Source organism: Homarus americanus, unplaced genomic scaffold, assembly GCF_018991925.1.
Source record: "Homarus americanus isolate GMGI-L3 unplaced genomic scaffold, GMGI_Hamer_2.0 scaffold18703, whole genome shotgun sequence".
Classification (NCBI taxonomy): Eukaryota; Metazoa; Arthropoda; class Malacostraca; order Decapoda; family Nephropidae; genus Homarus; species Homarus americanus.
Genome location: NW_024749779.1, coordinates 13,379,424 through 13,405,903, shown reverse-complemented (window position 1 = coordinate 13,405,903; position 26,480 = coordinate 13,379,424). Strand labels below are relative to the sequence as shown.

At 37.6% G+C, this 26,480-nt stretch overlaps 1 long non-coding RNA gene across 1 annotated transcript; it reads left to right on the top strand.

Moving 5' to 3' along the window:
- The first annotated feature begins 3,194 nt into the window (after positions 1 to 3,194).
- Positions 3,195 to 25,886, top strand: LOC121853906. Its single transcript, XR_006086424.1, has 4 exons — positions 3,195 to 3,344; positions 17,799 to 17,936; positions 21,426 to 21,468; positions 22,430 to 25,886. It is a non-coding gene; the product is annotated as an uncharacterized LOC121853906 (long non-coding RNA).
- Positions 25,887 to 26,480: the final 594 nt, after the last annotated feature.

Here is a 26,480-nt window from a genome sequence, read left to right as displayed (position 1 = left end):
GCTGGGGTTAAGTGAGGGTGTTTCACTAATTTGGGAATGAAATTGATGATGATAGCTTCTTCCAGAGGATGGAGGAGGGGATAGTGCTCATCGGGTAGTTTCAGCGATGCTTGACTTCATGGGTGAATGCCGCAAAAGCTGCATGTGGCTCTGTGTTAGCAATCTCACACAGAGCGTGGATTTACCTAAACCACTCAATCACCTTTCCCGTTAAGTACTCTGTCTTGAAGTCCGTCGTGCCGATTACTGCACCTAGGTGTCTTTGGCCATCCTTTGTTATTTTGACCTCACTTCCATCGAACACCTCCATTGCCCGTTCAAAATGTGCTGGCTTCACAATGAGGAAGGACTTGCTGGCGTTTGGGGGGTACTCTATTTGTGGGGCTCGTAATGTTACCAAGTCCCACCACTTTTTGATGTCCTCACTTTTCCTGCTCCTGTAAGGTCATCAGCATACGCCACTTGCTTGACGTCAGTTGTTTCAAATTTTATTGTATGTTGGAGCACGGATAGGCCTATTGCGTACATTGTCATTGCAACAGGGTCCTCCTGCATTGTTCCCTCGGTTGACTGTATGATGGTATCACCTCTTAGAGCCTTGTTGTTTACTATATAGAGGTCTGGTGGATTCCTATAGGAGTTTTCAACATACATTGCAAAGCTTTGACACTTGATCTTGATGTTGTGCAGTGCGGCCTTGCGGTTAAGTATGTTGAATGCGTTTGAAGCGTCCACCAGGAGAACGGCCACCCAATCACGCTGCTCAAATGTCGTTCTCATGGCGTCAATGGCAACTTCTCCTCCAGCCTGGTGGCCAGCACAAACTTGCAGGTTTCCTGCTGCTGCCCTGACATCATCCTTTACCACCTCCATTATTAATTTTCCGATGATCCGCCTCAGCACTTCCCCCACCCCTATAGACCTACATCCTGGATTCTTATCCAGGGAATTGAGGCGGCAGGCCGTCAAAGCATGGAGGTGTTGGCAGCACGAGGATGCCAGCTTTCTTGCAAGGACCGCAATGGTAGTGCAGAGATCACTTGCTACAGGGCCAAACTTGTTAGTGCTGAGAATGACTCTCCAACCGTTTGCATGCATCCAGACCTGAAGGGCCGGTACCTCCCTGAGTCTTCAGTGCCTTTTTGCACACCATCCCCCCTGTTATTTTCTACTACTACTACTACTCATACTACTACTAATAATAATATCAAATTTCTCAGGACTGAACACGTACACCATCGTATACAGTATGTGTACATGTGTGTATCTGTTTGTACGTACATCATGTATGACAAAGGACACCACCAGTACTATACTTATGTTTTGTCAGAAAAGTCCTGGACACCTGTACGCTCGTCGACTACCAAATGAACATCATCTTGTTGATTCATGTACCACGAAATTGCCCACAAGCTTATCAATTTGAGAATTTCTGTAAGAATGTTCGTATATACAGTATACCCCTGAGCTTTGTTACCATGTGTGTGTGTGTGTGTGTGTGTGTATGTGTGTGAGTGTGTGTGTGTGTGTGTATTATTTTTTGAGGTAAAATCATTAAGCCGGACACCGGACTCAATCCTAAACTAGAAATTTAATCTGGATCACCAATTAAAATCATCCTTGGAATACATTATGTGAACTCCACTTATATCCGGGAAATGCATTACCCAAACCACCTGGTAAAATCTTCCCTGTAATGCGTTCCCGAACACCGGACTCAGCTCGCTGCTACAGGTCAGGGGACAAAAAGTTGTTGTGCCGCCGCTGTAAATAGCGAGTGTTTCGGCACAAATGGGAAAGCTCTACAAATTACGACCGATATATCGGTAGAGGACGTAAATTTTTTGTACATAACAACTCTTATATCGACGTAAAGTATTGGAGGGGAGTAAGATTTAGAATATCATATCGGCCGATGCTACCTAGGTTACTGAAATATTTAATAGTGTGCATATATATATATATATATATATATATATATATATATATATATATATATATATATATATATATATATATATATATATATATATATATATATATATATACAAATCTATGTGTACGTACAGTGTGTGTTGTTAGTTTAGTTTATATGAGATTGTGTGTGTGTGTGTGTGTGTGTGTGTGTGTGTGTGTCTCTGTGTGTGTGTGTGTGTGTGTGTGTGTGTTTGTTGGTTTATATTAGCTCTTCTGTATGTGCGTATGTCAGAGTGATAGGTTGTGTGCGTGCGTGTAGTTTTACCGAAATTCTCCGTTAAATGTTATTATTTTCACCAGTATCACTCAACCTATTAATTGTTGCTTATTTAACGTTATGCTTCAATGCTGGTGAAAGTTGAATGAACCACATCTGAATGAGGTCAGCCACTCTGCCACCATTAAGAATTTCCCATTAACAGGACCTGCAGTGTTTAGTTCTTAATTATACAAAAATAAATAAAGAATAATAATAATAAGTGACATCATTCTTCACTTTCTCAGCGTTTAAAATTAAACAGCTGATCAAGTAAATATTTGTTACCCAAAATCTGTACAGACCACTGATATACCGGTCCTTTTTTTGATAAAATATATAAATATTTATATATATATATATATATATATATATATATATATATATATATATATATATATATATATATATATATATATATATATATATATATATATATATATATATATATATATATATATATATATATACTTTCGTATGAAACAGAAAATCAAAAGTAGTATTCGCATCCCTTATATAACTTATTAACTATTCAACTGAACATCGCATATTGGATGCAACAAAACAACGCTTCCATTTATATAATAGATTATGACCTTCGTGATGGTAGGTATATTGGACATGAATTCGATATTATATAGATGTATTGACTATTGTGGCAAGCATTAAGGCATAGGTTATATTCCGTCTACCTGAGAATGTAGATAGATAGATCGATAGATAGATAGATAGATAGATTAATGGATAGCTCTCATCCCAGAGTTTGTGTCTCCTCCTTCAGGTCCGAGTTAATTCTTGCCCTTTACATGAAAGCAATTCTTGCTCCTCATAATTATACGACTTCAATCTTGCCCTCTGTGCCTTTGTCCCTGTATGTTCTCAGTCTTGCCCTTCTAATTCAAACTATTCTTACCCTTCAGAAACGAGATAATTCTTGCTCTCTGTGCTCCTTGCAGGGTCGTCGTCCGGGGTGCAAGAGCTGAGGGTGAGTGACTTACTGCCCTCCACTGAGCAGTACCTCACCTACGACGGGTCCCTCACTGTACCTGGTTGCTACGAGACTGTCACCTGGATTCTCCCTAACAAGCCGCTCTACATCGCCTTCAGCCAGGTGTGTGTCTATAGTTGTCCGATATCAGGTGTGTGTGTGTGTGTGTGTGTGTGTGTGTGTGTGAAGTAGCAGCTAGTAATAAGAACCTGTATCATTACCATCAACTCCATCAATACCACAGTAACCACACTAATACCAATACTATTACTATCACCACCACTATTAGTACACCGCCACTACCACCAGTACTATCAACACCACTACCACAATTACCACCACGACTACTTCAACACCATCACTACCACTATCACACCACATCTACTATCAAACTACCACTACAGCGAATCACCATTACTATCATACCACAACCAATAATACCATACCACCTCTACTACTAAATTGCCACTATTACCACATTACCATCATTATTATTGCACGACCACTACTATCAAACAACCTCTACTACCATCTATCAATAATACCACTACTATCACGCCATCACTGCTATTAAACCACCACTACTATCACACCACCACTACTATGACATCACCTCTACTATCACACTACCACTCTTGCCACACCACCGCTACTTCCACACCACCACCAATGCTAACAAACCACTTCTACTACCAACTACTATTACAACCATAACTAACATCTACCACTACTACCCCTACTACCACACCACCACCTCTACAAAAGGCATCACACAAGGTAGACTCACGCCCAGACACCAGTGTTAACTACAGATGGTCTTAAGGTCCTTGATCATGCAGCTTAACAGCTCGAACGGCCGAGAGGATTGTGGAGCGAGGAGAGGAAGCAACCAGACGTCTATCTCTCCCTATATATATATATATATATATATATATATATATATATATATATATATATATATATATATATATATATATATATATATATATATATATATATATATATATATATATATATATATATATATGTAATATTCAGAAATTTCAGAGTAATTTCAAATGCAGCGCCATTGGCGATACTGAGCTTTCAAGGTCGTCTGAGGGAAGAGAGCGCTCCCCGCACATAGTGGGAGGTTGTGGAACTAGGCCTATATGATATTAAATATAATTTGCCGAATTAATAATGATGCGATTCATGAAGTTAAGGGACTATTATTGAATTTGGAATTATTATAGATCGTTTATCAGTCTGAATAATGTTACGGGTGTCCCAAGGAGTTATTAGTTAGGCGGAAAATATGTCACGTAGGCCTAAGCTAGCGCCTTGGAGAGACGCGACGCTGGCTGGTCCTCAGTCACGTGAAAGCGATTGGACCTACAGGACATCCCTGCGCGTCCGTCCACAGAAATAGTCACGTGGTTTAGTCACCTGTGCTGCGCTATTGCAGTATAACAAGTAAGTCTCATTCAATCTCAGACAGGGTTTAGATAGGGCAGTGATAAAGTTAACTAGAGCTAACAGTGAGTTCATTTCAGGGTTTCCGCCAGAACCCAATTGACTGCGAGAAATTGGCTGAGAGAGACTGACTGCCGTTTGAGACTGCCGTTGATGATTGAGGCTTGGCGATTGTCGCCTTCGGAACGATCAGTGTAGGCTTGTCACTGGTTAGCGGGGTAGCAAAGGATCTCTTGAGTGAACGAGTGCTCCCGACAACTAAAACGACACGGGACCAGCATCAGCAGTGGGTGATCAGTTCTTACCACGTGGGTGCACAACACCACGTGTCCTCGGTCAGCAAGAAGTGTTACCTACTGGCCATAGACACCTGCTGGAAGTCTCTCTTCCTGCCCATGGACGCACTGAGAGTACACTGAGGCTATCTGAGTAAATTAATTGTCACACTGAGACCAGGAGTCTAGGGGATACCTAGAGAAACATTTTATCTCCCTTATTACGGGTGTATGTTGAGTTGGGTGAAGCATGGTTCACGGGCATTGGTGAACCCAGTAACATATCAATAATAGTGACAATATATTTGTGTGTAGTTAATACCATTTTTTAGTTACTGATATTATCTTGACGTGTGTAGTTTAATATTTTTTAAATAATTTTGATAGTATTGTTTTTTGAATGTTTATTTCACTAAGTGGAACCAGAGTGATACTGTGATTTAATTCCTTTAATGCATTAAATTTTTCTTTATAATTCCGATATCATGTATAACTTTTATTCCCCAGAGTAGTGGGTTAAGTTCAGGTTAAAAAGTGCCCATATTGGTGCACCATTATTTGATTGTGTTTGTAGTGTTGGAGGGAATATAAGTGTAAATTTTACAGTGTGTCTCATTCATCCCAGTCACAGACGCTATCCTTCCACGGGTCACGGACAAGTCATTTTGTTTAGTAGATTTAAGTGTTCTTGTGCTGGTTCGGGATTTTTCTCAAAGGGGCGCTTCCACTGCCATTACCATCTAATAATCTTTAATAAACCCCAAGTCAAGTGAGAAAATAAAGTCCAGTAAATTCCGACCGGTTACATATATATATATATATATATATATATATATATATATATATATATATATATATATATATATATATATATATATATATATATATATATATATATATATATATATATATATATATATATATATATATATATATATATATATATATATATATATATATATATATATATATATATATATATATATATATATATATATATATATATATATATGTGTGTGTGTGTGTGTTTCTGTCTCGCTCTTCCTCTGTCTGTCTGTCTGTCTTTGTCTGTTTATCTGACTGTCTCTCTCTCTCTCTATGTTTGTTAGTCTCTTTTTATGTATGCATGTATGTATGTATGTATGTATGTATGTATGTATGTATGTAATAATAATAATAATAATAATAATGATAATAATAATAATAATAATAATAATAATAATCAACGGTTTATTGACAAAGTTCTGCACCCCGAAGGCTGAAAATATACATTAGACAATAATGACTTATTACTTAAAAAGAACATAAGAGTGGAAAAAAACTGCAGCGGGCCTATTGGCCCATACTGGGCAGTCCCGTTTACACCCAACCCATATCCCACAAATTTCCACCCAACCTATGTTTGAAGCTATCCAGCGTATTCGGGTTAATGATGATGGTTAGTAACTTGTTCCACTCATCCACTACTCCATTTCCAAACCAATGTTTACCTACTGTATATCGCGCCTAAATCTAAATCTATCTAATTTAAAACCATTGCTACGAGTTTGCTCCTGGTTGGATAGTTTGAGCACCTTTGTTAAATCACCTTTGTTGAACCCTGACTTCCATTTATACACCTTGATCATATGGCCCTCACTCTACGTCTCTCGAAGGAGTGCAAATGAGGATGCTTTAACCTGTCTCTATACTCAAGGTTCCTAATGCCCAGGATTAGTCTTGTCATTCTCGTCTGAATTCTTTCTTGGGATTCTATATCTGTTGTGTAGTACGATGACCAGAACTGAACTGCGTAATCCAAGAGAGGTCTCACAAACGCAAGATATAGTTTCGAATTACCTCTCTAATTTTGTAACTAACACCCCTTTGTATGAAGCCAAGTACTGAACTTCGTTAGCCTTGTTTCGAGCATATACACTTGTTGATTTGGTTAAAGATTCCTATTTATCATTACTACTAAATCCTTCTCATAGTCGGATTTTTCTATAACAACGTTGTTCATCTGATATCTGGTTTCTCTGTTTACATCTTCTTGACTAAATACTTTACACATGTCCTTATTAAATTTCATCTGCCATTTTTCAGACCATGTGAATTTTTTTTTATAGATTTTCCTATTGTTTTGCGGAGTCCTCGCCAGATATAATTACACGCCCTATTTTAGCGTCATCAGCAAATTTACCCTTGTTGCTGTCTACGCCTATATAACTATGTCGTTTGTGTATATAATAAATAGTAATGGTCTAAGTATTGAGGCTTGGGGTACTCCACTAGTGACGTTACCTCAATCGGATTCAGTGCCATTAGTGCTTACTCGCTCTTTCCTGTCCTGTAACCACGCCCTAATCCATTTTAGAATATGTCCTCCAATTCCATGAGCCTCCACTTTTCGCGTTAGTCTTTCGTGTGGGACTCTGTCGATGGCTTTGCTGAAGTCGAGGTTTACCACATCATAATCGTACCCATCATCCACTGATTCGAAAACAGTTAAAAGGAATGTTAATAGATTAGTCAGAAATGAAATCCAACTTGTAAAGCCATGTTGGGAATCATTGATCAATTTGTGCTTCTCCAGGTGATTTCGTATAGAGTTTGAAATTATTGCTTTTAAAAATTTGCCTACAATTGATGTTTAACTGATTGGACGGTAGTTAGAGGATACTGATCTATCTCCCTTCTTGAAAATCGATTTCACATTCGCTATCTTCTAGGATTCTGGTATTACACCCGTTTTTAATATGTTAAACATATTTGCTAAGGGCATACTAAGCTCTTCCCTACATGCCCTTAATACTTTGTGTCTGTTTGTCTACCTGTTTGTCTGTCTCTGTGTCTGTATTTGTTTCTGTCTCTGTTTCTGTCTGCCTGTCTGTCTGTCTCTTTCCCTGTCTCTGCCCCTCTCTCCCGTTATGTAAAACAAGGAGAGGTTGGGCCTTAATCCAACTCATAACTTTCGGGTTGTGGAGATTCGTTTCACACGCTGATAATGGATTTCCTTGACGCAAAATTAGTCACCCGGAAAAAAAAATTCTTTAGAATTTTAATGATTTTGATAAGCGTTATTAATATCTACACAGTTAATGATCGATAACGAGAATATTATAATAAATTTTCATATTTGTGACTTGTTATCAACCTTTCTTTGTCATCTTTAATAAACATTCTGTTAACGTTGTATCTCGTAAACATAACATACGTATTGTTTTTCATTTGTCACTATTTTGTTCAATGTATAAACATTCACAAGGCATAATTTGTATAATAGGTTTAACTATGTTATATTTTTTATATTATGAATTTAGTTACATCACCGTCTAAGGTCTTTAAGTGCAGTATATATACCTCCTGTAATCAGTTTCTACACTAGATAATAATTACTGAAGATTAGAATAAATATATTTGTTATGGTCAGGTGGGTGATCTTATATGGGTATACACCATTAGACAATTATATTCTAACCTAACTTAACTTAACCTAACCTAACCTAACCTAACCTAACCTAACCTAACCTAACCTAACTTACCCTAACCTAACCTGAGGATTTATTATATGTTCTAATTCAGATTGTGTAGTTAGTGTGGCTTCACGGTAAAATAATTTGTTTGTGTTTATGGCGATAAGTCAACTCCGAGTTTACAAGACACATGCTGGCTAAAATTATCCTCTTCGTAATTTTTATCCAGAATTCTTTTTTCTTGCGCCGAAGGTGCAGTAAATTTTGGCATTTTGTAATTTACGGATTCGTTTGTACTTATAACTCCTCGTCCAATGACAGAGAGAAAACTGATAGACAGAAAGGAAGAAAGAGAAACAGAGGCAGATGTGATAGACAGAGCAAGGGAGACAGGTACAGATAGAGAGAAAGTGTTAGACAGAAGAGGGAAGAGACAGATGCAGAAAGAAAGTGATAGAAAAGGAGAGAGACAGAGATACAAAGATTAAATAACAGACAATACAAGAAAAGAGATTGAAACACAGACAGACAGAGGTACAAAGAAAAATAAAAAGACAATCGGAGAGACAAAGTAAATAGACAAAAATAAGGTAAGAGAAAGACATACTGTAATTATAAATATAGAGCGAGATAAGGAAAATGAATAAAACACACCTGATACACACAGAAAGATAAGATAGCCAGAGAGAAAAAGAAAGAAATAAAAAAGAAAAACTAGAAAAACGAAAAACTATAAAAAAAACGAGAGAAAATACATAGAACAACGCGAAACGGAAAATAAATAAATAAAAAAGAAAAACAAATACAAAATTAAATAAAATAAAGAAAAAATTGACAAAATAAAAAAAGAAAAAAGAAAATGAAACTGGGCTGTAGAAATTAGAATGGAATTATTTAAGGAGAGAGTTCGTGCACAGATGTCAGGACGAGCTTCAGAGTCCAATGCCCAAACTCTCAGAGATTCTCACCTTTGAGTATTTGCATAGTATTCGGAGCGAGAACATGCAGGTATTTTACATTAGAGTTTTAGTGTAATATTAACAACATTTTAACTGCTGTACTTATTGCTTACTTGAAAACTGGTTAAAGACTTTCTGCAGTTGGTTTCAAGTTAGATTGGGTTGGTTTAGGTTAACCTTGAATTAGGTTGGATGAAACTAGATTAAGATTAGGTTGGGATATGTTAGGTTTAGTTACATTAGAATGGATTAGGTTAGGTTAGATTAGGCTGTAATGTACGTTGTGTTAGATTCGGTTAAATCAGGTTAGTAAATTAGGGTAGATTAGTTAAGGTTGGTAGGTTAGGGTGGATGAGGTTGGACATAAATTAGTTTAGGTTAGGTTTGGTTAGATTAGATTTGGTTAGACTCGCTTAAACTACCCTCTACATTTCATAAATCAATTAGTACATTTATTCAACTTTCCTAGTCTATTCACGTTTTTCATTTAATCAGATTTGCTTTACCATTATTTACATTTATGAGAAGATGTGTGGAGGAAGGAAATGTTTCTTACGCTACCATAAAAAGTATATCCGATTAGGAGGTACGGCAGAGGAGTCCGGTTGGGTGGGGTCCGGCTGGGGATGACCGGCAGGGAGAGGGAGGGGGGAGGGGGTTTCCAGCTGAAAGTTTGTAATTTGTGGGGGTGTCCGGTTAGAAGGTATCAGACAGGGTGTACGTCTTAGGGTTCCCCCCCCTCTCTCTCCTGAAAACAAACAAAATTTTTTTATTTATTATCTGAGAGGAAAAAGCAAGAGTGTTATCAGAAGTTGATCGAGTCTCGGAGACGGTGGATGAGTTATTCAGTTCTTGACATGAGGGTCCGAATCTGTCTCTCTCTCTCTCTACTTCACAGTCTATGTACACACTCACACACACTACTACTACTACTACTGCTGCTTTGCTGTCACTCGGAATCGAGTATGACGATCATCCAGCTATGATACAATGATTTGAGTTATTAAGGATGTCACTTTCGTTGGTGATCTCTGAAGTGCCTGGAGAGGCCGATACGGGACCGGCAGGGCCGTCCACAGATGTTGCACGTGTGGAGGGCTACATCTAGTGCGGGAGGGGCGGCGGCAGCGTCTTCCCGGCGCTGGCGCTTCTCTGCCTCGGTTTGCAGTCGGGATAACTCGAAAGTATAGATACCTTTCCGTGTTGTGCTCCTTCAACCGTTTTCCGCCAGCGTTATGTTTATCATTCGTTAGGTGCCTGTAACGAAGCTGTTTTGGTCGTCTACTGCCGTCCATGCGGGTAACATGCCCAGTCCAACATGGATACACCGGTCTGCTTAAATTTTGATGTTTTCAAACTAATAAATGTTCCCAAACCTGTTTTTAATTTTGATTTCAGCTATGACTTCAGTTTTTGTCTATCACTCAAGGTTTATTGACAAATGGAATCCTTGAGGCAAATGTCATTGTTCAGTGTCGCATCAGCAGCTGTAGTGCCAAATCTCCTTGTTTTGCTCTACTAAGATACTATTCCTGTTGTAAATATGTCTTCTCGTGGATGTTTGAGCAATCCAAGCCTATTCTGCTACATAAGTGGGTGCTTTGTTGTGCATAAGCAATGACAAGAAATAACCGCATTCGTGAAAAATGCATATTTTGCCTACTTTGAAGTGAAAATAGTTGATTTAGATAAACCATGGGTGCCACATAAAGTATGTCGCACTTGTGTTGAAGGCTTAAGACTGGAAATATGGTAAGTTGAAGGCTTAAGACTGGAAATATGGTGTTCCTATGGTATGGCGGGAGCCTAAAAATCATGGTGATGACTGATTTTTTTTTCTGTGAAGACAGAGGGATATAATGAAAACAATAAACAAGGAATCATTTATCCCAACATTCCAACTGCCATGAGACCAGTGCAAAATGGTCCTGAGGTTCCAGTCCCCATTCCGCCAGATGTGTTGCAGTCCGTGTCTTCAGAATCTGACCGTGATTCATCGTCAGGTAACGGAAGTGATGTTTATCAACCTGATGATATTAGTGATGTTCCGGAGGTGTTTACCCACAGTGAACTTATCGATCTGGTTAGGGATTTGAATTTACAAAAGGAGTCTGCTGAATTTATAGGATCTAGGTTGAAATCAAAGAAGTTATTGAGCAATGGGACATATTTTTCATGGTATAGGAAACGTGAACAAGAGCTAGTTCAATTTTTTTCAGAGGAAGGCTCCTTGGTTTATTGTAATCATGTGTCTGCTTTAATTAACTATTTTGGCATTACCTATGCAGCTACTGAATGGAGGTTGTTCACTGATTCTTCAAAAACAAGTCGCAAAGGAGTTTTACTTCATAATGGAAATATATTTTCATTAATTCCCGTGGCAGACACTTCTAGAAAGTTCATTATAAAGATCATGGTTGGTTGGTTTGTGGAGATTTCAAAGTCATTGCTTTGTTGCTTGGTCAACAGAGTGGATACACGAAAATGCCATGTTTTTTTTGTGTGAGTGGGACAGCAGAGCAAGACGTGAACAATGGGACAAAAAACACTGGCCACCTAGACAGGCTTTTGTGCATGGTTAAAAAAATATCCTACATGAACCATTGATTGACCCTTGAAAAGGACAGTGATTGTTTCAGGTACATATGCAGGGGATCTCCATCAGTCACATATGAAAAAATCAAAGCTGGCATTTTCGTGGGCCCTCAAATCCAAAAGTTACTGTTGGACCACCAATTTGAAGAATCGATGAACCAGTGTGAGAAAGAAGTATGGAATAGTTTCAAGAATGTTATGTATTGTTTTTTATGCAATAGAAAAGATCTAAATCGACCCCCACAGACTCGAACGTTTTGTTTACTTACATTTCACCTTATGTTTAGCCTATTGCTACTGCACTATTCAGTCTTACTCAGGTATTCTACATCACTATAGAAGTGGAGTAGCAAACGCAATGTTGGAATGCACAATATACTGTATTGACAAGAAACACCAACAACCAGCAATAATCAAACATTAACAATCGCCACACTCATACAACAGTTACATAAATATAAAACAATACTCTAACAATCACCCTAATCCTACCACATAGAAATATACATAAACATTACAAACTTACATTACATTCGAAGCCAGAGTAACACAATTTGCTACCAACCACAACCGGCTCCGCTGACCACCGACCAGCGACCACCAGCTCAAAATCCTCGTCCGTCATTCAACTTTTATTAAAATGCAGACCGGTGTGGTAGCTTCGTGGCTCCTAAGGTTGGTGTCAGCGAGAAGGCTGGCATTTGTTTTCTTGTCTTCCCAGCAAACTCGGAGGATGGAAAGTAGAATACGTTGGTGAAAGTTTTCAAGTACCTTGAGGTTCCCTCGATATGTGACCCATGCCTCGCTGCCATGCAGCAGCGTGGGGAGGACCACTGCTTAACACACGTGCGGCTTTGTAGAGATAATTCCAGCTCCCTACTGCTGAAGACACGGGTACGGAGTCTGCCAAATGCTTGAGATGCGCATCAGATCCGATGTTGGATCTCTTCATCCATATCCGCGGTGGAGGTGGGAGCCAAGGTACTGGAAGTGGGTAACATTAGAGAGAGTAGTACCGGTAAGCTGGATGGATGGTGGAGGTGTGCCTGAACCAGAGGCAGGCTGAAAGAGAATCTGAGTCTTACGTGCATTCATATCAAGGCCGAAGTGTGCATACACATCTGCGAAGGTGTTCAGGATCTCCTGTAGGTCGAGTTCAGTGTGAGCAACGAGGGTGAGGTCGTCTATATACTGAAGTTCAGTGATGGAAGTGGCTGACACATTTATTCCTGCCTGGAGTTGTCTTTTGTTGAAGAGTCCCTTCATCCGGTACTGGATGTCTACCCTGCAGGCTAAATTGGAACTGGCACGAGTAAGGAAGGCAGCCAAGAAAATAGAAAAGAGTGTTGGTGCCAGTACACATCCTTGTTTCACCCCCGTTTGGATGGTGGAAGAACTGAGACTGGGCGCCATCGTGGAGTTGCCTCACAATGGCAATGAATTTTGGTGGACAGCCAAAACGACTGATAGAGTCCGCCAGAGGGCTTCCGTGTTTACTGATTCGAAGGACACAGTAAGGTCAATGAAAGCCATGTACAAGTCACGACGATGTTCTCTACAAATTTCCTGTATCTGGCGGGCAGCAAAGATCATGCCAATGGTGCCACGTGATGGTCTAAAACCAAATTGAGATTTAGGGAGGAACTTTTCTGCCTCAGAAAGAAGTCTTTTAGGATGACTCGGGCGATAATCTAGCCAGCTATGGACAGCAATGAGATCCCGGGGTAGTTGTCACAGTCTGACAGGTCTCCCTTGTTCTTATAAAAATTGACGATCGAAGCGTTTTTAAGATCCTGGGGGATTTTTTCCTTCTCCCATAATTTCTCCAGCTGAGTTCGTCCTGCTTTATATACCTAGGCCGGGATTCCATCATGCCCTGCGGCTTTGTTATTTTTCATCTGTTTGATGGCTGGAGCTACCTTATCCAGGGATGGAGGAGAGCTGTGGTGGGTCAGCTCTGGGTGCTGAGGAACCTACTGGGTAGTTAGTACATACACATCGGTGTTTTGGCTGAGCAGCAAATGGTAGTGCTCTTTCCAGCGCTGACTGATGCCTTCTTCGTCTTTGATTAGTGTGTTACCTTCGGATGAGCAGAGGAGGCCACGCCATGAGTAGTTGGGCCATATATTGTTTTAGTGGAATTGAAAAATTCGTGCATCTTGTGATGATGTGCAATTTGTTTAATTTCACATGCTTTACTTTTCCACCATTCGTTCATTAGTTTTTGAAATAAGCGATGGACCGCCACTTTCTCCTCTTGGAAGGTATCCTCTTTGGTCCTAGACTTAAGGTTGTTCTGCCAATCAGTGAGAGCAGCATATTTACTATTGACGAGTACTTCGAATTACAGGTTGTTTTCATGAAACTAATCCTGGTGTTTTCTTTTGATCGGGCTGGGTGTCTCATTGCAGGTTTTTGTGATGACAGCTGTGATAGGACCCCTTTCGGCATGGGGATTTTGGTTGTTTGTTGTTGGGTTATTTATCAGCCTAGTGTTGAGTTGCTCACTGAATGCATGTGCTACCGCTGGATCCTCCAGTTGCTTAGTGTTAAATCCTCCTCTGGAGGCTTGTAGCCTTCACCGTTTTGGGGCGACGAGAAGGGAGAGTTTTTGCTCTGACGCACCAATGATCTGTGTCACACGGCTCGGGTGATGAGTACATCTCGGCAATCTCTTTCTCTGACAATGACGTAGTCCATGAGAAGCTACTGTTTGGATCGTGGGTGTTTCCAAGAACCCTTGAACTTGGTGGACTGACTAAACAAGGTGTTGGTGATAATGAAGTTGTGTTCAGTACACTTGCTGAGGAGGCGTTGACCTTTGGGATTACACTTACTGACTGCGTTTCCCCCTATGTTTCCCTGCCATATGTCAGCATCTATGCCAACACTGGCAAGGAAGTCACTTAGGAGTACAACTTTATCTTTTGGGGGGATAGAGGTTAGCACTCTGTCAAGATCAGTGTAAAAGGCCTCCATGATGTCATCATGTGCATCCAGTGATGGGGCCATGCACTGATGAAGAAGACATGACGTGAGTGATTCATTGGGACTCAGAGTGTCATGAGGCGCTCGTTGATCCCAATAGGCATTTCAATTAGCCTACAGTATGTAGGATGGATTGGCGAATGGCAAAGGCAACTCCATAAATGCTGTTTCTCTCCGCAGCTGGTTTACCTTTCCAGAAGAAGGTATAGCTGGACCCCTGTTCTGTGAGTCGACTCTCGTCTGTGAGTCGGGACTCACTAATGGCTGCTATGTCGATGTTTTACCTGGACAGCACTTTTTCCACAAGGTAGGTTTTTCTTTTAGGACCCCCTCATTTTTTGTCATTATCCAGAAGGGTCCTGATATTTTATACAGCGACCTTAACAGGTTGTTTAGTTTGTTTCTGCTTTGATTTGTGATTGCGATTATGTTTTTGACCGCATAAGGATGACCTTAATGGGTGTGGTTGCCCAGTCAGGTTCGTTCTATATGCAGGCTATGTTTAGGACACCCTTTCCTGCCCCCTCTCTATATGGGGTGAGCAGAGTGGCTCCTGGTAAGGGTAGCTCAGTCGCATAGACGGGATCAGGTTGCACTACTGCCTAGATCCAAGAACATAAACGACCATCTTGTCTATGCCGCCTAGGTGCAGAGTTGTGACTAGAGACTCCCGGTATTCATTTCTGCCTGTCCCCTTCTCCACTCCTCTGTTGTCATAGGACTTTTGGAGGGAGGGGGGGGGGAGGGTTGGGGTTAGATGATGATGAGAAGTATGATTAGCTGGATGATAGCTGCGCAAGAGTTGATTTATGGGGTGAGGAAGGAACGCAGGCTGCATTTACACATCTTGGCTCTCCCTTTTCCTGATTCAATGGTGTAAGAAGTTGAAACGACTGGGGAGAGAGAGAGTTGCAATGGACTGCCGATAGCCCAATTTGTTGGGTTTCGCCTTAGTAGCCATCCATCATGCATTGCCTTCATCCGCTGGTGTAGTCGTTGGGTTTCCATTTTGGTCACCTCTTCCTCCTATACCGCCGTTGGGGTCTTATTGGAGCTCTGTAAGCATGTCTGCCTGATGCGGGGCTCCACCTCAGATTTTTCATTTGTGGTTTACTCCCGTAGCCTTATACCTGCCAAGGTTAATCATCTGCAAGGCAAAAGGGCACACACATACACACACATACACACACACACACCAGAGCCCTTGTCTGCGATTTAATGTTCGACACTGCAACAGCAGTATGTTCAATCCCAGGTAGTCTTACTTTTGCACTGTTACTATGTAGAAATGCCCTTTAGTATGACCTTTCCCCGCCCCTTGTTCATATATATCATATTTGTATCACTTATGTTACTTGTACTGTATATTATTTATCGATCCAGTGATTCATTGCCCATTACAGAATTATGTAACGGTATATTTTAACTCTGCTGGCTGCCATGTTCTTTCAATAAACCGTTGATTATTATTAAAATACATTCATACATACAAAACACACACACACACACACACACACACACACACACACACACACACACACACACACCACGCCAGAGAAAATGTTGATACATGCCCAAAACCCTTAAAGCTTTCCTCAATATTTTCTAGTAAATGATTTTTTTTTGGTTTATCGTTGTTGTTGTTGTTGTTGTTATTTTTGTTGTTGTTGTTGTTTTGTATGTGTTTTTTCTATACCTAGTTACTAACAAAAATGTCTTTGTTTTTGTTTATTTTTGTCGTGTCTTTATTAAACCCAAAACACTAACATAAATGAGTCTAGGTTAGATAAATCTACGTCTGGTTGGGTTAAGTTAAGTTTTATTTGTTTAGGTTAGGTTAAATTAGGTTGGGAGATGATGGGTTAGGTTTAGTTAGGTTAGGTTTAGTTAGGTTAGGTTAGTTTTGGGTTTTATTAGATAAGGAGAAATTAGGTTATGTTGGGTTAAGCTAGTTTTAATTTAGTTTGGGAAGGTTAGTTTAGTTCGGATAGGTTATGTTTGGCAGGGTTAGGTTATGTCAAGCGGATTTACTGTCTTGGTAGCAGTGTAGCCTAACTTTCATTGCAATGACAGTATTGTTGAATAAGTCTGGTATTTATTACAAAGAAATTGAATAAGTCTGATTTTAATTACAAAATACTAAAAAAAAAGTATGATATATATAGCAACGGGACTAACTTATTCTGGCTCCCTGACCATTCATAACTGGAAAATTAGATTTTCCACTGCTTTCTTAACAAGTTATTCGTATTATCACAAGTGACCTTGACGATTGAATGGTCAGATTTCCACCATCTTGTGTATAAAATAAGCCGATTTTCACTGCTTCGGTAACTGAATAATCGGATCATCACTGCTTTGGGAGATAAGTCGATGGATTTTGTTTTTAACTTGAGTATTTACGAGAGAACACGTGCACACAGTCGGTCGAACAACGAGAAAACCTCAAGGTTCTTCTGTCGGCTTTGTGATCCTTCTTGTGAGATGAGGAAGAAGAAGCAGTGGGCGAAGGGTAGCGTAAGTTAAATATGGAATTAATAATTATAATAATAATAATAATAATAATAATAATAATAGTATTAATAATAATAATAATAATAATAATAATAATAATAATAATAATAATAATTGCTGGTGTTCCTCTCTCATCAGGTGTGAGTCCATATGGCAGGAGTTTTTCTCGACAAGTGCAGTTCGTTTAACAATTATTTCTTACTGAAACGATTCCCAGTTTATAAAACCCATATTCGTGTTTTAACAATTTTTAGTATTCCTTATTTAGCACATGCGCAGCTCTTTTCTCAACAGATGCTCACAGTTCGCATAATCAGTGTTCCCTTCTCTCAATAGATGCGCAGTCTTCGGCGGCTGAAGCAGGGGTCTTCCGACTTCCGCAGAAATGCGCCCGTATCCAACAACTTCCGGCCGCTGCAGTCAGCGCATCACCGGACCGTCCGAACCAATATTGACTTTTCCTCAGACACCGAGGTAGGTCAAGGAGTTATTGTAGGCGCAGTGTAAGTGGAATATTTGAGAATAATAATGGGTATAGACGCAGTGTAGGTGGATTATTTGAGAAATATAGTTTGTGTAGGCGCAATGTTGGTAGAGTATTTGAGGGCAATAGTGGGTGTAGGCGCAGTGTAGGTGGTGTAATAGAGGTTAACATAGAATATTAGGCAATTATAAGTATATACTGTAAGTATAGGTCTATCCCTACTGTCGGCTCAGATAACTAACAAAATATAAGGAGGTATACATACTAAAATCTGTTGACGAGTACAATGATAGCCATATGTGAATAGGAACCTCGTTAATGCAATCCATTTTCACTATAAGTTAAGTATGTATTGGAATGTATACACTAATGTTTAATGTTAAGTATCTGTTAAGTATCTTAATGTATCTTAGCAATTTTAAGTAAAAGTAGAACCTGGATTGATATTTTTGGGAGTTTACGGAGCTGTAAGTGTAAAATTTAGTTAATTATTTCTATACATTATTTTACTTAAACGACGACTCTGAAATAAGTGCAATATTGAGTTTTATCTATTTATTATTAATTATATGAGGTTACGTTCAAATACATGGTATATAGGAAATTCATTTTCTATATACCATTTTTACTTAACGGTCTATACACTGAAAAGGGTACCATAATAAGCAAGCATCCTTACAGACCTAAGCGAGCTAACGTAGTATCAGTACATCCCTACTTAATCTGGTCTATGAGAGCCAATCACACACACACACACACACACTACTATAATTCAATTTTGTACCACGATCCAGTAATCAAGAATTCATGCTTTAAGTAAATCGCTGTAGCAATTTTAATCTGGTCCTGGTTAATCATACAAAGAGGATTCTACCATTAAAATAAATCACATTACAAGATACACATCCATTACCGAAGTGTCATACAAATGTAAAATTATACTACATAATATACAAAGTAGCTCAACTGACTTAATCAAAAAGGATATTCGCTATTACTTACAACTTAAGCTCCTGCTAAACTTCGGGTTATTCTCATATATTTGTGAAGCTAACGCGTTCATTATTACCAAGCTGCTATTACCATGATTACTATGGATTTTTTATGTAAAACAGGTGTGTAACTATTTCTGAGGGAGAGGTCGTAGCTCTGATTCCCGGGCCATTAATGTACGGTTATTGTTGTGGTGGGAGGTGATCAACGGAGATGTATGAAGACAGAAAGATATATATATATATATATATATATATATATGTGTGTATATATATATATATATGTGTGTATATATATATATATATATATATATATATATATATATATATATATATATAATCAACACCTCAACCCGCCAGGATTCGAACCCACGGACTTCCGTATACAAACAATCCCTCACTAGTCGGGAATCGAACCCTGGGCCTCTGCATGTGAACAGGGATCGCTATCACCGTGCCACGAGGACAACAAAAACAATCCTAGGCTTTGTTTTATTTCATACAAAGCCTGTTCATCCATCTTTGTTAAACAAGGTGAACCTCCATTAGGGATTACCCGTGCCAACTGTGTGGTCGGAGTAGCATTTTGTTGTCCTTATGGCATGGTGATAGCGATCCCTGTTTACACGCAGAGGTCCAGGGTTCGATTCCCTTCTGATTTATTTTAAAATAAATAATATCACTGAAGTAATATTTATAAGAGTTGAAAATAAGACAGAAATTACACGATAAAAAAAGTATAATAACAAATAATCATGATAAAATATTCTGATGAACCTAATTTATTATATTTTTGCGAAAGATAATTGTCTCCTTTTTTAAAGTTTACTCTTCTATAACAGTGTGGAATACACTTAAAATAAATTATATGGAAATTCACTGTATAATTAGGGTGGTTTATTGAGCAAGAAATAATTGCATTTACCCTTTTCCGTTCCCTAAAATTTATTAATCTTATAAAATTCCATCATTATTGTATTTTTAAGACTTAGTTCAATTTGAATTAATAAATTTGTTCTTTTCATTTTATGACATGGTATAAAAACAAATTCTTCTATTATAATCATACTCTCAAAATATATATATATATATATATATATATATATATATATATATATATATATATATATATATATATATATATATATATATATATATATATATATATATATATATATATATATATATATATATATATATATATATATATATATATATATATATATATATATATATATATATATATATATATATATATATGTTAAAAGATCGTAATCCTTCCCTGAGATATATTGAGATGAAAGAGTGTACACAGATTAAAATTGGATAATATATCGACTAGGTTAATTATTTTGGTGGGCGGGAAGTGAGAGAGTTATGTTGCGTCAATTTTTGTCACCGGAATTAACGGGGGAAAATCTGTTATTATACAAGTTTGTGCAACCACGACCTGTTGGAGTGTGCTTTTAGAGTATTAATACTGGAGCCATCTTTTTTAATGAGAGAGAGAGAGAGAGAGAGAGAGAGAGAGAGAGAGAGAGACAGACAGACTGACAGACAGACAGACAGAGGAAGAGAGAGCGAGTGCAAGACACAGGAGGAGAGAGAGAGAGAGAGCGCGGAACACAGGAGTACTTTAATTTATATTAATACAGCTAAGAATATAATATTACATCATTCACTTAAGTGAATCTGACCTCCTGGAACATAGGTTAGGTTAGGTAAGGCTAGGCTAGGTTAGGTTATGTTAGGTTAGGTTAGGTTAGGTTAAGGCAGGTTACTTTAGGTTAGGTTAGAATAGGTGTGTGGAGGTTTCAGTAGAAGGGGTTGACGAAGTATATCAGTGACAATTGTAATACAACAAATACCAGGTATGAGCCCTGACTCGACAAAGTTCGACATACCTAAGGCACTAATACTGTTAACTCTTAATTGGACTAAATGGTCAGGGATTGGTGAAAGATTACCTAAAATAGGCTGGAAGGGAAGAGGATTAGGATATGCTGATTTCCATTTGGTAAGATTACTAACAATTTATTTGCTGTTGATTCCGGTGATTACCAATAAGGTTTATAACGAAGGTGTAATGTATACAGTAGTAAGGTTTAATGTGTTTGATCATCATGATTTAACTAAAATAAATTTAACTCTCAGACAATTGTTTGTCGGGGTCAAATGTCACAGGTGGAACAAAATGCATTCGGGAGTAATATATAAACCCACCACTGGTCTCTTTGTCATACAACAACATACACCCACTGTAGTTATGGACAGTGGAATATTGACTCACTTAACACTGTCTGTCATTAGCTAGAGTTATATCTCATTTGTAAGACTGTCATTAAAGTGAAATATGACTCAACTTACACATCTCTCATTGACTATATACATGTCACAAACAAGGAAATAATATCCATTTCTAAAAATGACAATAAAATCCGACTTTATAGAAAATTCTTAAAAAAATATTTTTGTCCATCATTGCAGGGGAAAAAGTGTTCAGTATCAGAGCCGAAATTCCACTATCGAGGTAAGTTAAAAGGATCATATTTTATACACATGAGCAGGGGATCACAACACCTTTATATCCTCACCTGACGTAAACTGTGTAAACTTATTTGTGATATAAGAGTATATCCTGAATAATTTATTATACGAGTATACTGTACACGGTGTCCACAGAAGAATCATAAAAACTAATGTATTTTATTCTTCGTGCTGTAATATGTGATATATAGGTGATATCATATGTGAACGCTATTGATTGATATACCCTGTATTTTAAATATATATCTTGATAAAATCACACGGGAAAAGGGAAACAACGGAGCACCTTAGCTTTCGTCTTTATCAAGATTTATCTTATCCACGTTTTCATTGTGGATCTACATGAAATATATATATATATATATATATATATATATATATATATATATATATATATATATATATATATATATATATATATATATATATATATATATACTTCATTTTTAGTCCATATAACACGCGGACTTTGAACATATAATCAACGACCTCACCAGCAAGGAATCGAACCCTCGACCTACTGGGTGGGACAGTTTCCCAATGAGGTTCACGGCGCCATCAGCTCGATGAACAGGCTTTGTGTGAAATATAACAGAGTCTAGAACTGCTTTTAGTGTCTTTGTGGCCTAGCCGGTAAGCGTCCCCTAGTCACACCCAGTAGGTCGAGGGGTCGATTCCTTGCTGGTGAGGTCGTTGATTATATACAGTATTTCTTTTGTGGACAACTGGTATTTTGTCATATTTTCGTCATATTTTAGGCATTGATTCATGAATACTGTTTAATAGAGTCATGACTGCATATGTATATTTATATATTTAAGTACAGGAATATGTCTTTGTTGTTCTATATAATTATGCATGTCAAAATCACATTAATAATTTAACTATTTAGTTGTACTGTATATCAGTTCAATTAATGCGTATACGTTTCTTATTTTTTCCAGCTAATGATTGGCTTCACTCCTGACCGTGATCCTGGACAAATAAATGTATATACAACGTGAACAACAAATTCGATGTCTGTTTATAATGTAAATAACTGTTCAGCATTCGGTATATTTTTTTTTGTTAGCATAAACGACTTTGAACTTATCCATAAAAGGTGGATAACGTGAATGTGTTCCTCCGGCAATAATACAATAACCGGTGTGTGGTGTTGACAGTGAATGTTATCATTGGAAAAATAAGTGTAAACAAAAATGATGAACTTTATGCTGGATACTGAATATCCATTGACTATACTGGATAAATGCTTATAATTATACTAGATAAATTAATTGTATTGGTAAGTGATCACTTAATTATATATAGTAATAAGTTAATTTCTCGTGTTCACCAGTAACCCGAGGATGGAGTTTAAAAATGTAATGAAACTTTTAATTTTTTTTTAAACAAGTTTTAAATGTGGTAAGTCTGAGAAAGTTCATTATTGTTCGTAAGAGTAATGGTTGAGGAGAAGCAGCGTAAGGTGGAAGGTGGTGACAGAGACTCAGACCACACACACACACAGACACACACACACATTACGACTCGCACTGATTCATAAAATACTTTGAAATACTTTATTAGAAATATACATATTTTGAATCATAATAACTCATAAGCCACTCTGGAATATAGAAAAACACCATAAAGGTAAGAACTATTTTAGTCCAGACATTTTATGACTTTTACTGACTTAAAAAGTAACGTTAAATTATAGCAACACAATATGTTTCACACTGACTCACTAGACACAATATTTCAATAACACCTATAGCTCAAAAATATTTAACACCACACATAATGATTCCTAAAGACTCGCAAGGCACCTTAAAACCTTCTAAAAATTAGAGCTATATCTTACGAACTCACATTACCACTCACAAAAAGCAAAGCAAATCACCTTAAAATATAGGAAGGACCCCTAAAACTAAGAACTATATTAATCCACATACTGTATATTACGACTCAGTGTCACAATATATCCTAGAATATGGCAATAAATCGTAAGAATTTTAATATCTGCGGAGCTTAAAGTAGAAGTCAAGGTGGAGTAAATTCAAGATGTATTAAGACGTATGTGGCAGTCTTTCACGACACACATGGCTGGAACGAGAGAATCTTGTGGACATTATGACACGTATTTTCTTATCTTTGTGTGTGTGTGTGGTGTGTGTGTGTGTGTGTGTGTGTGTGTGTGTTTGAGTTATTATTATCATTATTATTATAATTATTATTATTATTATTCAATGAACAAACACTTACTGTAGGCATATATAAACACACACACACACGTACACACGCGAATATTTTTTCCCCATATTAGAATTATCTATTACATAAATTGATGTTCCACGTCTCTATGTTGTCTTGGCGTGTCGTGTGCCAGCCTTACCACCAATCCTGCAGTCTCCGTAGCACCACTGGCTGCCACACATGTGAGGGCTGGAGCTGAAAATTTTAGCACAGTTCACACTCTGGATGGCAGCCTTTGGGGAGTGTCCTATGCCGTGATGATAGGGAATATTTTGCTTAATGTTGCTATATGGGAGTTAATGCCGTCATATGTTTGAGGGAAAATCATCTGACTAGAGATAGCTCACTAGAGCTCATATTTTGGCGTTATTATTATCATTAAATAGAAGTTATTGAATGTGGGATAAATTGGGTCTATGTTTTACTGACAATGTCGTTTGCTATTACCAAAATCATATTGGATTATAGTTTGTGTTACGTTCATCTATATGATTACTCCTGTATATAAACTTGCTTGAATCTTTTGAAGAAATCCGGAATGTAATGACGTTGGCGTTATGCCACAGCTATCCCTAAGACACATGACAATGCCATTGCTACACACAGTATATGTATATACAATGGCTAATGTATATGCATATAAGCATTCATATAAGAGTGAACTGTGAATGAGTTTCGAGGGAATGGTAGTGTGAGTTGTAAGTCACATAATATTGTAAACACTGGAAATGTTACTTTGTGTAATGTAAACACTGAGGATGACAACACAAGACACAACTGATGCTTCACTTTATCCATGTTGATTCTGGGAGTTGATGATATGAAGAGGTAGACTTATGCCACTTAGGTTCATTAGTGTCTCTCACCACGGGACAAACGAGATCAAAGGACTAAAAAGTCTTCTTATCCATGTTACGAGGTCTGGTGATGAACTAAGCTCGCTTTCCTTTCTTTGTTATCACTCAGTTTTGATAAGAAATCTGTATACAAACTTTTTTTTTATATATGTAATAAATCACATTGATTCTACTGTATCTAACATAACGTCTTCTTATCAATCATATTTTCTTCATAGTAGTTCATACCATAAAAAACTGTTCATAGGAAACATTAATTTTTCTAGAGTCCTCGAAAATGTGTAAATAAATGAGTGTTTGGTGAGGCAGACACAACCAATGAGAAACTCGTCAGAAAGTGATATTGCCATAGACTACTTCATTAATGAAACTTAATATGTGTGGAGTTCTAGTTCTACTGTGGCTCGCTTAAAGGTTATATCACACTAGGTGTTTTTGATGCTGTGTTCTGACCAGCAGCCAACCTGCTCTAACGCGGTAGTAACGTGGAGATATTCGGCCGACTGAGTGACCCCTTTTAGTAGTAGTCAGGACTGATGTGGTATTTTCTGTTTGTTCTCTGTCCACACAGGATATAAAATCTTCTGGAGATGATATTTGTATTCTAATCTCAGAATAAATACGGGCTAATCGAAAAAGAATCCCCAGATTTTAATATATACAACCATTTAAATTTGGGGATTATCTTTTACGATAACCTTTTCATATCTTCAGAATTTAGGGAAATTGATCTAATATTCAAAGTAAGATCATTATTCTCAAGAAGTCGATGGGTCTCCTGAACAGGTCTGGGCTAAGTGTATATACTGTACAACCTACCGGAAAATGCCCTCAAACTCTGCTATCACATTCTGAATTAATTACTCATTTGACCCAAATTAAGCAAAGTTGACCCAAGAGACTCTCTGGTCACAAAATAAATCTCTCTGCATATAAGTAAATACATGGATAAAATAATAAAATTTCCTCATTCAGCCGAAGTGTCCGAATTAGTGTAAACTCTCCCAAAACTTCCCAGGCTTCTCTGTACTGTATGTTTGTCCACCTTTTACAACTGAAACCTTTAAACATTTAGACATATCAGGGTTTCCGAATGTTTACAGAAACTCATATCACGTCGACTAACATAACGTCGAATTTTAATAAAAAAAATATGAGGCTGCTACACTGACAACCTCGGTGTGCGTTTATATGTTTATGGAAATAAAAGAAAAAATTATTGAATTATAAATGCTCGTTTGTCCATATGTATGTTTGCAAATATCGTGTTTGGGTAGAAATATCAATAAATAAGAATAAAGGGAAATGTTTTGTTTTTTTGTTTCTTAACCTTCACCTTTCATGTGTCAGGGAATATTAAGAGCAAAGATTGGAACAACGATTACCTCAAGTCTTCACCAGTCACACAGGTTGGTATGTACAGGATGTATGCGTTGTGTGTGTGTGTGTTTTATAATATATATATATATATATATATATATATATATATATATATATATATATATATATATATATATATATATATATATATATATATATATATATATATATATATATATAAGAAAATTGAATATATGGAATCCACACACTAAGGCTTTGGTATACAAGAAGGCAGGGTGGTCTACATTCTACTCGACAACACTGACAACTGGGTGGAATAGGAGTGCTCCTGGATGGAATCAGCGACTCTTAGGACAGGAGGCCAGCTTTGTATTCTGTATTCATTCAGCTACCTCATCTCCACATTTTATTAAAATGCTGTGAAAAACACCATAGAATTATTCTTTGTACTTATCAACTCATGTGAACAGTAAAACCCCAGAGCGTTTCTAACACACTTTGCTTTAATGAATACATATATTTTTTCAGTAAACCTACAAATTAAACAAGTCGCTTCTCG